The sequence below is a fragment of the Vombatus ursinus genome, unplaced genomic scaffold (genome assembly GCF_900497805.2).
Source record: "Vombatus ursinus unplaced genomic scaffold, bare-nosed wombat genome assembly UNPS02014774.1, whole genome shotgun sequence".
Classification (NCBI taxonomy): Eukaryota; Metazoa; Chordata; class Mammalia; order Diprotodontia; family Vombatidae; genus Vombatus; species Vombatus ursinus.
The window spans coordinates 9,927,704-9,941,102 of NW_020954552.1; positions in this window are offsets into that span (position 1 = coordinate 9,927,704).

The following is a 13,399-nucleotide window of genomic DNA, read 5'->3' on the forward strand; positions in this document are numbered from 1 at the left end:
ACACACACACACACACACACACACACACACACACACACACACACACACACTCCAATTATGTGAAGATATCCCCTGGTGGAAAGGGCAGATGAGAACAATTTGTTCCAGTGGCCACGAAGGCAGCTGAAGATGTTATTGTAGAGCACCTAGAGTTTGGTCAGACATGGAAGATGCCAAGGCCATCCACTGCATCCCAGGCTGTTGGAATTTTCCCTATACTCTGTCTTGCCACTAGATTCTGATGACTCTGGAAGAGAGAGGGAGGCTGACAACTTTGTGCATCTCTGCCTGACTTAAATCCAATTCACAAACAAGTCAGAACATCACCCTATGATGTCATTAGTTGCCTTTGAAATGAAGGACAAAAACATGATCTGATTATTAGGAAAATTTTTTCCTTACATGGTACAAAAGCCTATTGCTGCAACTTTTATCTAATCCTCCAAGTTGTGCTCCTTGGGTACAAGCAGAACAAGTTTAAACCTTTTTCTTTATGATAACTTATTAAATACTTGAAGATAACTCTCTTAAAAGTTTTTTTTTTTATTCTTCATTCATCTATCCATCCATCTTTTAATTCATCCAGGCAGAATATTCCCATTTGATTTAACTAATCCACCTATCTACACTCACACTATCCTCTTTTTTCCCAAACTCCAGGAATGTAAACAATTCAGTTTTAATAAGTCCTTTATGATTTCTCTTTCTTGTTTATGTTTTCATGCTTCTCTTGAGTTTTGTATTTGAAAGTCAAATTTTCTATTTAGCTCTGGTTTTTTTCATCAAGAATGCTTGAAAGTCTTCTATTTCACTGAATATCCATTTTTCTCCTGAAGAATTATACTCAGTTTTGCTGGGTAGGTGATTCTTGGCTATAATTCTATCTCCTTTGACCTCTAAAATATTATATTCCAAGCCCTGTGGTCCCTTAATGTAGAAGCTGTTAAATCTTGTGTTTTCCTGATTGTGTTTCCACAATACTTGAATTATTTCTTTCTGGCTGTTTGCAATATTTTCTCCTTGACCTGGGAACTGTGTAATTTGGTTACAATATTCCTAAGAGTTTTCCTTTGGGGATCTCTTTCAGGAGGTAATCAGTGGATTCTTTCCATTTCTATTTTGCCCTCTGGTTCTAGAACGTCAGGGAAATTTTCTTTGATAATTTCTTGAAATATTGTGTCTAGGCTCTTTTTTTTTTTTTTGATCATGGCTTTCAGGTAGTCCAAAATTTTTAAAATTATCTCTCTTGGATCTATTTTCCAGGTCATTTGTTTTTCCAATGAAATATTTCACATTGTCTTCTATTTTTTCATTCTTTTGGTTTTGTTTTACAGTGTCTTGATTTCTCATAGTCATTAGCTTCCATTTATTCCATTCTAATTTTTAAGGAAGTATTTTCTTCAGTGAGCTTTTGGACTTCCTTTTCCATTTGTTTTTGTGTTTTTTAAGGCATTCTTCTCCTCATTGGCTTTTTGGACTTCTTTTGCCATTTGGGTTAGGCTATTTTTTAAGGTGTTATTTTCTTCAGTATTTTTTGGGTCTCCTTTAGCAAGTTGTTGACTTGTTTTTATGATTTTCTTGCATCACTCTTATTTCTCTTCCCAGTTTTCTCTCTACTTCTCTTACTCGCTTCTCAAAATCCTTTTTGAGCTCTTTCGTGGCCTAGGACCAATTCATATTTTTCTTGGGGGCTTCGGATGTAAGAGTTTTGACTTTGCTGTCTTCTTCTGGTTGTATGTTTTGATGTTCTTTGTCACCGAAGTAAGATTCTATGGTCTGACTGTGCCAGGACTGGGGCTGGGACCAAGCTTCTCTCTCATTATGGTCACATCCCTTTCCTACTGACCTTCTAAGTTGTCTTTGGTGTTTGTGGGTTGAGAAGTCTGGAAACAGCCACAGCTACCCATGATTCAGTTCCCTGAGGCCTGCTCCAGGTTTGCTGAGGCCTGGTCTTTTCCTGGGCACCCATGCTGAACTGCACTCCTCTCCCAGCCTGGTGTAATAGACCTTTCCAATCAACCATCCAGGTTGTCTTGGGCTGGAAATTTGTTTCACTCTGTCTTTTTTGGCTTCTGCTGCTGTACGAGTTGTTTAGAGGGATTTTTTTTACAGGTATTTAGAGAGGTTTGGGGGAGAGCTGAAGCAAATCAGTTAAAGTTCCACTTTACACAAATCAAATTTCAAGAATCTGAAAGTAACACTGTATCTGTCCTACTTCATTCCTGTTTACAGGGATTGCAGAGAAACAATCTCGCTGCTCCCTTCACATTATTTCTAAATATTGTAAAATTTTACGTGTAACTACTTTCTCAGTTCTATAGGATTTATTACCCTCCATCATAGCTAGAATTTAAATTAAGATGAGGCAGGATTTGAAGAGTTTCCAGGTCCTCCTTTTTGATGTCATTTTAAATGCAACAGTAGCCCTCTCTTAAACTGTCCTTCTTGCCAGGATCTCTTATTAGAATAGATTCTTTCACAATTGCCTGGCTATATCAGTCAGTATACTACTATGTATAGAAGGAAGACAGTACCCTCTCCCAAACATCTAGGACCTGTTTAGGTACCCTACCCTGGTCTAGGTACCTATAAAATGGTCATCTTTCTCAGAAGCCAGGTATTTAGCTGTATAGTGTATTTCATTTCCTTCATAAAGCACTGATCCTATGGGTGAATGGGAGAACCAGTCTATTTGATGGGAGAATACTTCTAACAGTCTCTGCCAAAAGTCATTCTCTTAGCTGTCAATGTTCATGTATGTAAGTTGGGATCATCAGAGTCATCGTTTTTATGTGTATATGTTTGCATGTGTGTTTGAATGTGTATATGTGTCAATTTAGAATCACGTGTGTAAGGGGTGAGCAATGAATAAGATGAATTATTTGATGGTGGTAAAGAGGTTCTGGTGCTGTTTTAATTCTGAACTACATGAGCTCCATTTAATCCTTTCACTCTACTCACATCAAATGAAAGTAATTTGTCATTGAAAGGGAGTAAGAAAGTTAATATTCAGAATCAGAAGTAGTTCTGAGATGCTACTCAATTTAAGAATAGAGGTGGACAGGGCACAATCCAATAAAGAATGTAGTTAGGCTGCAATGCATAGAGCTCTATACATGGAGTCCGAAAGATGTGAATTTGAGCCCAACTCAGCTGTGTGACCCCGAGCAAGTGACTAAGTCTTTTTCAGTCTCAGTTTCCTCACTTGCAAAATGGTACCAATAATATCAGGGATATTTTGAGGAACATCAGAGAAAAACATTTACAAAACTTCACAAAACTTGCAGTACTATATGCAGTGCTGTTAATATCACCATTAGTAATAATAAAAGCTAACATTTAGATAGCACTTACTATGTGTCAGACACTTTACAATTATTATCTCATTTGATCCTCACAAAAATCCTGGGAGGTAGGTACTATTACTATCCACATTCTACAGATGAGGAAACTGAGGGAAGCAGAGGTTAAGTGACTTTCCTAGGGTCAGATAGATAGGAAGTATATGAGGATAGGTTGGAACTTTTGTCTTCCCAAATCTAGGCCCAGCACTGTGCCACCTTAATATTATTTTTTTTAGTTTTCTTTTCTTTTTTTTAATTTTAACATGTGTTTTTAAAACTTTGGGTTACAAATTTTCTCCCTTCCTCCCTCCCCACCCACCCTCATTGAAAAGACATCTCCATACAGGTTAAAGATGTGTAGTCATGCAAAACACTTCCATAGTAGTCATGTTGTGAAAAACTAAGTATATTTCCCTTCATCCTATCCTACGCCTCATTTATTCTATTCTGTCTTTTGACCCTGTCCCTCCTCAGAAGTGTTTGCTTTTGATTATCCCCTCCCCCAATCTGCCCTCCCCTCTATCAATCCCTTGCTCTCTTGTCTCCTTCCCCCCTTATTTACCTGTAGGTAAAGATAGATTTCCATACCCCATTGTGTATGTTATTCCTTCCTTAAGTCAAATCCTATGAGAATAAGATTCACTCATTCCTTCTCACCTTCCCCCATTTCCTCTCCACTGTAAAAACCTTCTCTTGTCTGTTTCATGTGAGATATTTTACCTCATTCTACTTCTCCCTTTCTCCTTCTCCCAGTATAATCCTCTTTCACCCCTTAATTTTATTTTCCAGATATCACCCCTTCATCTTCAACTCACCCTGTGCCGTCTATCTATGTATCTATCTACACACATATAATTTTTCCCTCCAACTACCCTAATACTGACAAAGGTCTCATGAGTTACAGATATCATCTTCCATGCAGGAATGTACATAGTTCAACCTTAATGAGTCTCTAATGATTTCTCTTTCCTGTTTACCTTTTCCCTGTTTCACTTGAGTCTTATATTTGAAAGTCAAATTTTATATTCAGCTCTAGTCTTTTCCTCAAGAATGCTTGAAAGTCCCATATTTCATTGAATGACCATTTCTTACCCTGAAGGATTATACTCAATTTTGCTGGGTAGGTATTCTTGGTTGTAATCCTATCTTCTTTGCTCTGCAGAATATCATACTCCATGCCCTCTGGTCCTTTAATGTAGAAGTTGCTAAATCTTGTGTTCTCCTGTTTGTGTTTCCACAATACTTGAATTGTTTCTTTCTGGCTGCCTGCAATATTTTCTCCTTGACCTGGGAATTTTGGAATTTGACTACAATATTCCTAGGAGTTTTCCTTTGGGGATCTCTTTCAGGAGGAGATGGGTGGATTCTTTCAATTTCTATTTTGCCCTCTGATTCTAAAATGTCAGGGCAATTTTCCTTGATAATTTCTTGAAAGATGATGTCTAGGCTCTTTTTCTTGATCATGACTTTCAGATAGTCCAATAATTTTTAAGTTCTCTCTCCTGGATCTATTTTCCAGGTCAGTTGTTTTTCCAATGAGATATTTCACATTCTCCTCTAATTTTTCATTCTTTTGGATTAGTTTTATGGTGCCTTGATTTCTCATATAGTTGCTAGCTTCCAATTGCTCCATTCTAATTTTTAAGGAAGTATTTTCTTCAGTAAACTTTTGGACTCTTTTTTCCATTTGACCAATTTTGCTTTTTAGGGCATTCTTCTCCTCATTGGCTTTTTGGGCCTCTTTTACCATTTGACTTTGGCTATTTTTAAGGTGTTATTTTCTTCACCACCTTCATGTTATCACCACCACCACCATCACATCATAATCTTCATCATTATCTTTTTATATTTTTGTAAGGCAATTGGGGTTAAGTGACTTGCCCAGGGTCACACAGTTAGTAAGTGACAAGTTTTTGGTCTGAGGCCGGATTTGAATTCAGGTCCTGACTTCAGGGCAGGTGCTCTATCCACTGTACCACCTAGCTGCCCCCTCATCTTTTTATGTTATTAGTATTAGTATTGCCACTACTTTTTCCTTAAGTGTTCCTTTTTGATAGGCAAAACACACACACACATAGGTAAACATATTGTTGCTTGCCTTCCATAGAAGACAAATATCTTAACTAAATTGTCAAAAGTTTTATTTATTCCAGGACATGAATTTGCCATTTTCAGAACAAGTAAATGAAGGACATGATAAAAGAATATCTGTGTTGAGAAAGAGCCTAAGCCTTCCCATTACAGCAGAGTGCTTGAATTCCCAAGCATGGGTTAAAAACCTTCTGGGGTCTGTTTTTCCATTTGATTCTAAAACACTAAGTACAGACAGGTGTGAATCCTGGCTCTGACACAAGCTGAATTCTCTTGGGCAATTCATTTCACTACTCAGAGCCTCTGTTTTTTTCAAATGTAAAATGAGCACATTAGGCTTAATAATCTCTAAAATCCTTTCTAGATATAATACATTTTGACTCTTTGGGGGATTTTGCTTTACACTTACATCAAGACTCATTTTGATTAGCAGGTAGAGTATACTTCTGTCTTCACATAAACTCCTTACTAAAACTAAATTAGGTGACTTTTTTAAAGTTACAAAATTTTAAAAGTAATTCAGATTATATTCTAAAGTAAATATATAATCTACATGTGTGTATAAATTTCATATGTAGTCCCATGCATATATATGTGTGTGTATATGTGTGTGTGTGTGTGTGTGTGTGTGTGTACTCATAACAAGGATTATTAGATGAATGTGAACTCACTCAATGAGTATCACTGTTATGAACATATAATTGGAAATACAAGTGCTTCCTTCTTTACACTTGGTTATCACAAGCTCATCATTCCTGAAAATTACTAAATTTTAGTCATACTCCCTTATGTAGCATGCTTTACTTAATTCTGCATTAACAAGTTTTCACTGCATTTAGAAATCTAGCAGTTCTCTATGCACTATTTTGCTGTACATACAAATTATTCACATTACTGCAGGCTTAAAAACCAACCACACTATCTATTCTGCTAACAGGAGGTTCAAATTAACACAAGGGACATCAAGAAATTCAACATGATTTCAGATTCTAAGTTTTTGCTTAAAGGCTCATTCTGACAAGCTGCCCTAGCACCTCCACACTGGCTTCTGGTTCAGGTCCAAAGACCCTTCTGGGACCCATAACTTGAGGAGAAATAATCTATTCAACATTATAGTTAGCCTTCGGTTAGAGTTGACCTGACTAGTGATTGAAGATGAGTTCCTCAACCATGCCTCTCTAGCCATCCAGGCCCCCATACTATATATAACTGCTCCTGCCTTGACCACCAAGCTGATACAAGGATTTGTCATCTGCCCTGCCAGCACAGGCACACTTTCCTCTCACCTCTTGCTCAGGGATTGTCAAACTAACATTATCATAGCTTCTATAAAAGGTGAGACAATCTTCTGCCTTAGGACTCCACTCAGTACTTCTGTGACTGAGATGCATAGACCAAAAGTCATTTCCCTGGATACCAAACCCTATTCCCTTACACTCATCGTTAATAGCCCCATAATTTCTACGTCCCTATCCAACTTTAACATATCCTTCTACTGTGCTGTCTGGAATTTCTGTTCTATTTTAAATAAATGTCCACTTATACTAAAAATGCACATTCTGGACATTACTTTATATATATTCTAATTTAATTTTCCATGCATCTGTTGTTCACTATTTACCTGCTCCCTAAATAGAATATAAGAAAGTACTTCGAGAATAGATTATTTTGTTTTTCCCTACTTTCTCTAGTGCTTAAAAGTGCCTAGCACATAGTAGGTGCCTAATAAGTGTTTTGAATTGAATTAACAAATTGAAAAATAAAATAAAACTTCAATAAATACAAAATTTTAGGGCTAGGAAAGAACTGAGAGATTACAAAGTAGACCTTTCCCTCAGTCTACAGGTAAGGAAACTGAGGCTCAGGAAGGTTAATGGTCTTGCCCAAAGTCATGCAACTTGTCACTGTCTAAAAAGGTCTGACTACAACCTATGAATATAGTTCTAACTTCACTTACCTGAGCAAATTCTTTACCCTCTGAGTACTTTCATTTCTTAATCTGTAAAATGGGATTAGTAATAAGGGTGATTGTGGAGCATTAAATGAGATCATGTTTATAAAAGCTATCTGTAAGGTGAAAATCACTATTCATAAATATAAACTATTATTCTTTTATTTTCTATTATGATTTGTTTCAGGAGAGAGAGAACTTAGGAAATAATAAAGTGATGGAGAGTGGGGCAACTAAGTGGCACAATGGATACAGCATTGGCTCTGGAGTCAAAAGGACCCAAGTTCAATTCAAGTCTTAGACACTTAGCAGCTGTGTGGCCCTGGGCAAGCCACTTAACCCTGATTGCCTCAAAAAATAAAAATAAAAAAAATAAAGTGCTGGAGGCATCAAGACACACAGAGATAAACACAGAGCACATACAACTAACCAGGAATCTGTGTCATATAAACCATAAATCTATTCACTATTTCTCCAATATATTTCATGTAGAAGATAAAACACTTTGGAGATGAACTCAAGTTATCATTAACAAAGAGTATGAAACCTCATAGCATGAAACTATAGGGCAAATCATAATCTGTACAGAGACTTCTCTGGAAAGCGGAAATCTCCTGGGGAAAGCTAGTGCTTGGGAAAGTGAATTTCCGTTGATGTCATATTTCCATATTTCCTGCTTCCCTTATCTATGTCTCTTGTCCCAGCCTTGAATCCTTCTTTTGAGGGGGGGCAGATAAGGGGATGCATAAACTTCCTTGGAGTTGAGGAATTCTGGAAAGGCAAAAGCATGCCCTACTTCCTTTCCCTCTTCAGTCTCTAGATTAACAGCATAATGAAGTGGGAACACTAGCCTAGCAATCAGAATACCTGGGTTCTAGTTCTGGATTGACTGCTATCACTATAGCACATATCATCTTTGATCATTATTTTCTTCTTTCTTGTAGGTGGAAGGCTAATAACATTTATCCTTGCTGTCTTATGGGGGTAGTTATAGTGATTAAGTGAAATACGGCATGAACACTGAAAATAATGTGAGACATTATAATTCTGATGCTAGAGACAAGTGAAATAACACATTTCCATATTATTTGGAATACTATCTAATTATATTGTGTAATAAATGATGCAATAAATACAGAGCTGGCCTGGAGGCAAGAAGATTGGGTTCAAGTTCCACATATGACAAACACTGTATGACTCTGGATAGGTCATTTAACTTATCAATGACACAGAAAATTCACAGTTAATAATCTATATTTGTAGAGAGTTTTCTCATTGAGATTTTTCTGTATTGATGAAATCACAGTTTCAATCTAAACATTAATCTAACTATATGGATAGAAGTCCACATAGTGGAATTGAACAAATCTTTTTTTTTTTTAATTCAATTTTTTTCATTTTGAATTTTCTCCCTTCCACTTGTGCCTCCTCATTGAGAAAGCACAAAAAGTGAAACTCTTTGCAAATAAATTTAGTCAAGCAAAACAAATTCCTACATTTATCACCTTCCAATGTATGTGTGTATTCATATACATAGCACACACCTATATATACATATACACATACATACATGTATGTATGTATGTGTATACACACACGTACACATATTTATGGCACTCATTTTGGATTACTTTGACCTCTCCACCATACCTCCCTGCTGAGTATCTCCTTATTCCAAACTCCCAACCTACTTTTCAGCTTTCTTTTGTGTTCTGTCTCCCCCTACCCATTAAATTGTAAGCTTCTTGTGGATAAGGGCTTTCTTTTTCACGTTTGTATCCCCAGTACTTAGTGCAGTGCTTGGTACATAAAGGTACATGATACATGTTTAATGATTATTGTATATGTATATATTGTATAGCTACCTACCCAAACATATGCATATGCATATGAATATGTACGTATGAGTATGTATACATGAATGCACATATTATATGTATATATAAATACATGTACACACACATCTATGTATTTGGATGAATAGATAGATGCTTTGATCTGAGTCCATTTCTGTCCAATTCTGGGTCCATCACTTATCTATGTAGAGTTGGATATCATGTTTCTTCATGAGTCCTCTAGAAATGTGGTTGATCATTGTGTTGATCTGGGTTCCTACATCTTTTAAAGTTGTTTGTCTTTATAGTATTGTTACTGTATACATTTTCTTCTGGCTCTGCTCACTTCATTTTGCATCAGTTCATAGAAGTCTTCCTCAGTTTTTCTGAAACCATTCCTTCCATTATTTCTTATGGCAAAATAGCATTCCATCATGCTCAGCCATTCACAGTGCATGGGAGCCCCTTCGGTGCCTTATTTTTGCCACCACAAAAGAGTTGCTATAAATTTTGTGCGTGTGTGTCCTTTTTCTATATCTTCAATCTCTTTGGGGTATAGACCTAGAAGCAGCATTGCTAAGTAAAATGATACTCACAATTTAATTGTTTTTTGAGTATAGGTATTGATCAAATCTAGTCAACTTTTATTAATAACTTCCCCAAAGTTATGGTATTCTATTGCTGTGAATAATGGAATGCTACTCTTTCAAATAAATTAAAATGGCATAAAACCCGAAGAAAAATGAAAAGTTTTGCAGGGGGTATAAATAGGTGGTGATATGTGAAAAAAATGATGGCTTGAATAAGAAAAGTGATGTAAAACACATTGTTCAGGGTATACAAAAAAAGAGAGAAGGAGCTAGGTTAACTATGTACCAGAATGAGAGAAAACAAATGGTATATTGTTTACCTTAAGATAATAATAAAAAGGAAAGCTAGGTGGTATAGTAGTAGAGCTTTGACCTTGGAGTTAGGAAATTCTGGGTTCAAATTCTGCTCAGATACTTTCTGTGTCCCTGAGGTAACCATTTAACATTTATCATCCTTAAATTTCCTCATGTGTAAATCAGGATAATGAAAGTTCCTGTTTCTCCAGGTTATTGTGGGAATCAAATGAAATTTCATTCATAAAGTACTTAGCAAACCTTAAAATGCTATATCAATCTGAACTATTATTGTAAAAGAGTGAGGAAAAAATCTTTAGCATCTTAGGTAGTTTATCTATGTAGGATTCATTGGAAAACTAGAATCACACAGGAAGAGGAGTTTGGGATTGATTGTTACCTACATAAAGTGAAGAAGTCTCATCTACACTGATGAAATCATAATTACCAAAGTAGTACATTTCTTGATTGTTAGAAAATGGTTTTAGGACACATAACATTGCTTATTAAAAAATAAGAATGGAATCAAAGATTATGAAGTAAAACATACTTTGCTATTCAAACACTAGCTGACTTTATGCTTGCCAAAAATGGATGTATTTTTAAAAAGTTAATCATAGAAAGGGCATATTTGACTGAGTGTTTATTCTGAGAATTCAATGGCTCTAGTTAAAATGCTATCATCACAATGATAGAAAATTAACTTAAATACAAAAGTCTGCATTGACTCATCATTGATCTCAGATTCTTTCCACTTTTAAATGCTTCTATTATATAAACTTCATGGTGCTTTAAAGATGTTGTTATAAATTAAAATCATAAATCAAACAAATAAATCTGTTCTAATTTTTCTTTATTAAATGGGGCACTATGGAAAAGAAAAAAAAATCACCAACTGCATAGTATATGAAGCTGATCCTCTCAGTACCTAACTAGGATGGTCCTCAGAAAGCAAATTCCATCTTTTGTCATACTTTCCAATATGAAAGAACCTCCCAAAGATTATGCCCTACTAGTATAGTATTTGAAAATCCATTGTCACCTCCCTGCCAAGATAAAGCTACAAAGCTGAACTTTTCGGAGAGCTTTACCACTCAAACATATGCTTTTTTTGTCCTCAAAACATTTGTTTTCTTGGCAACTGGAGAGAGATGGAGGACAAAGATAACACTTGTTTAGAATACAAACTCAAAATCTTATTGTGATGACTGATAATTATAAGCAATTTTGTGTTTTTCAGTAATTTTTCAGTGGCATCTGGCTTCTTGTGACACCATTTAGGATTTTCTTGGCAAAGATATTGGAGTGTGTTACTATTTCCTTCTCCATCTCCTTTTACAGGTGAGAAACTGAGGCAAACAGGATTAACTGACTGCTCAGGGTCACATAGCTAGTAAGTGGCTGAGGCCAGATTTGAACTCAGATCTTCCTGACTCCAGGCCTAGCACTGTATACAATGCACCACCTAGCTGCACCAATTATGATCAATATCTGCTCAGAAAGCAGAGAAAATCAATGAGAATAGAAGTGGGAGGAAAGAGGAAAACTTTTTGAAAGAAAGCACCAAAATCTCATTATGTAAAGCCAATATATCAAGGACACTTTAGTATGAAAATGTTTTGAGGACAACAAATAAAGAAAAGGTTGGAAAAAAATCTGTAAAAATTACTATAACAAACTGCTTTCAATATCAATATCCCACTTGCTCCTTACCATAAAATTTCTAGGTGTACTTATAGGCAAGGTAGAAATTGTAGTAAAGAGAACAAAAACAAAAAACAAAAAAACCAAACCCACCCTCAAAAAAACCCCCAAATCAGAACCAAAAGAAAGAAAGAGCTGAGTTTACATATTCAGCCGACATGTGGCAGTTCTCCTGTTTAGAAACTTTCTTGAACCACTTTCATTTTTTTTCTTTCTTAGGCAATTGGGGTTAAGTGACTTATGGTCAGGGTCAAACAGCTAGTAAGTGTCAAGTGTTTGGTCTGAGGCCAGATTTGAACTCAGGTCCTCCTGACTGCAGGGCTGGTGCTCTATCCACTGCGCCACCTTGAACCACTTTCAATCTGCAATTGCAAGATCCGTTTCTAAAAACAGAAACTTGCAAGATATTAAGCCCAATGGATCTGCCAGAGATGAGGAAACTCCCACCCTGGAGCTTCCTGAGTTAAGAACCATCATTTCATAGGGCAGTGGTCAGTGTCTGCTCAGTGTGCAGTGGGAAGAAGCAGCTGGATTGGATCACATATATACAGAAGAAATGCATTGCAGAAGAGACAATTGTGAGGTGCTATGGTGTCAATATGAAGGTTTCTGAAGGAAAGGAATGTACCAAATGCATGGGAAAAATTCTCAGACCTTATTATTATTTTTTAAAAAGGTGACAGAAAGTGTCATCTACTAAATTATGTGCTTATTCTAACTCTTGTATAAAATCTTTATGTGATTCATCTATACAAAAAAATAGAGGATACTCAATACAGGTAGTAGTAAAAAAAACCAAACAAACAAGCAGTTTTTCAAAAGTGATAATTAACCATGGACCACATCTTTATCATTTTGCAATTAACTAAAACATGTAGAAAATACGAGATCACATTTTGCTTATTGGTTGTTAATTATGAAAAATCACTTAATTTAGTTGTGTAGGATACTACCTTAGAAACATTTTTATTCTCAAACAGGGTATCTCTAATCCATAATCAAAAATAATTCCAGAGGCCTCAGAAAAGAAACAACCTGTTCAGTCATCTTCTTATCAAAAACCTCCAGAAAGGCATAAGAAAAGGAGATGTACTCTTGCCAAAAGTATTCATCACTGTGATGAAGGAGATCAAGGGCAATGTTTGCATAGTAAAATCATCCAGATGTTTCTGTTAAGATATAACATTGTGCTGCTGCTGTAGAATACTCTAGAAACTGCTAGAAGAGATGTAAGAGCTTGGTTTGCCAATTTACTCTTCCTTCTCACTTTGGACTCCCAGCATGAAGAACTGTTAGGACTTCATTTAGTGCAGATATTCATTTACATTTTGATCTGTGAGATTGTCAGAGTTTTGGAAATAGTATAAATTTAGCCCATTCACTCTCTTGTGCTGAGGAGTTTACCTTCTGACTTAAAAAAAAACACCCTGCTTTTTAGAAGATTCTTGCACCAATCAGAACCCTTGTTTTATGAAACAAATGCCCTGAGTTCACCTATGGTAAACGTCTTATGATGAAAATCAAGTTTTTCAAATCCTTGATTTCTCCCATGGTAAATGTTCATGCATCATGGGAAATGGAATTCTGGGA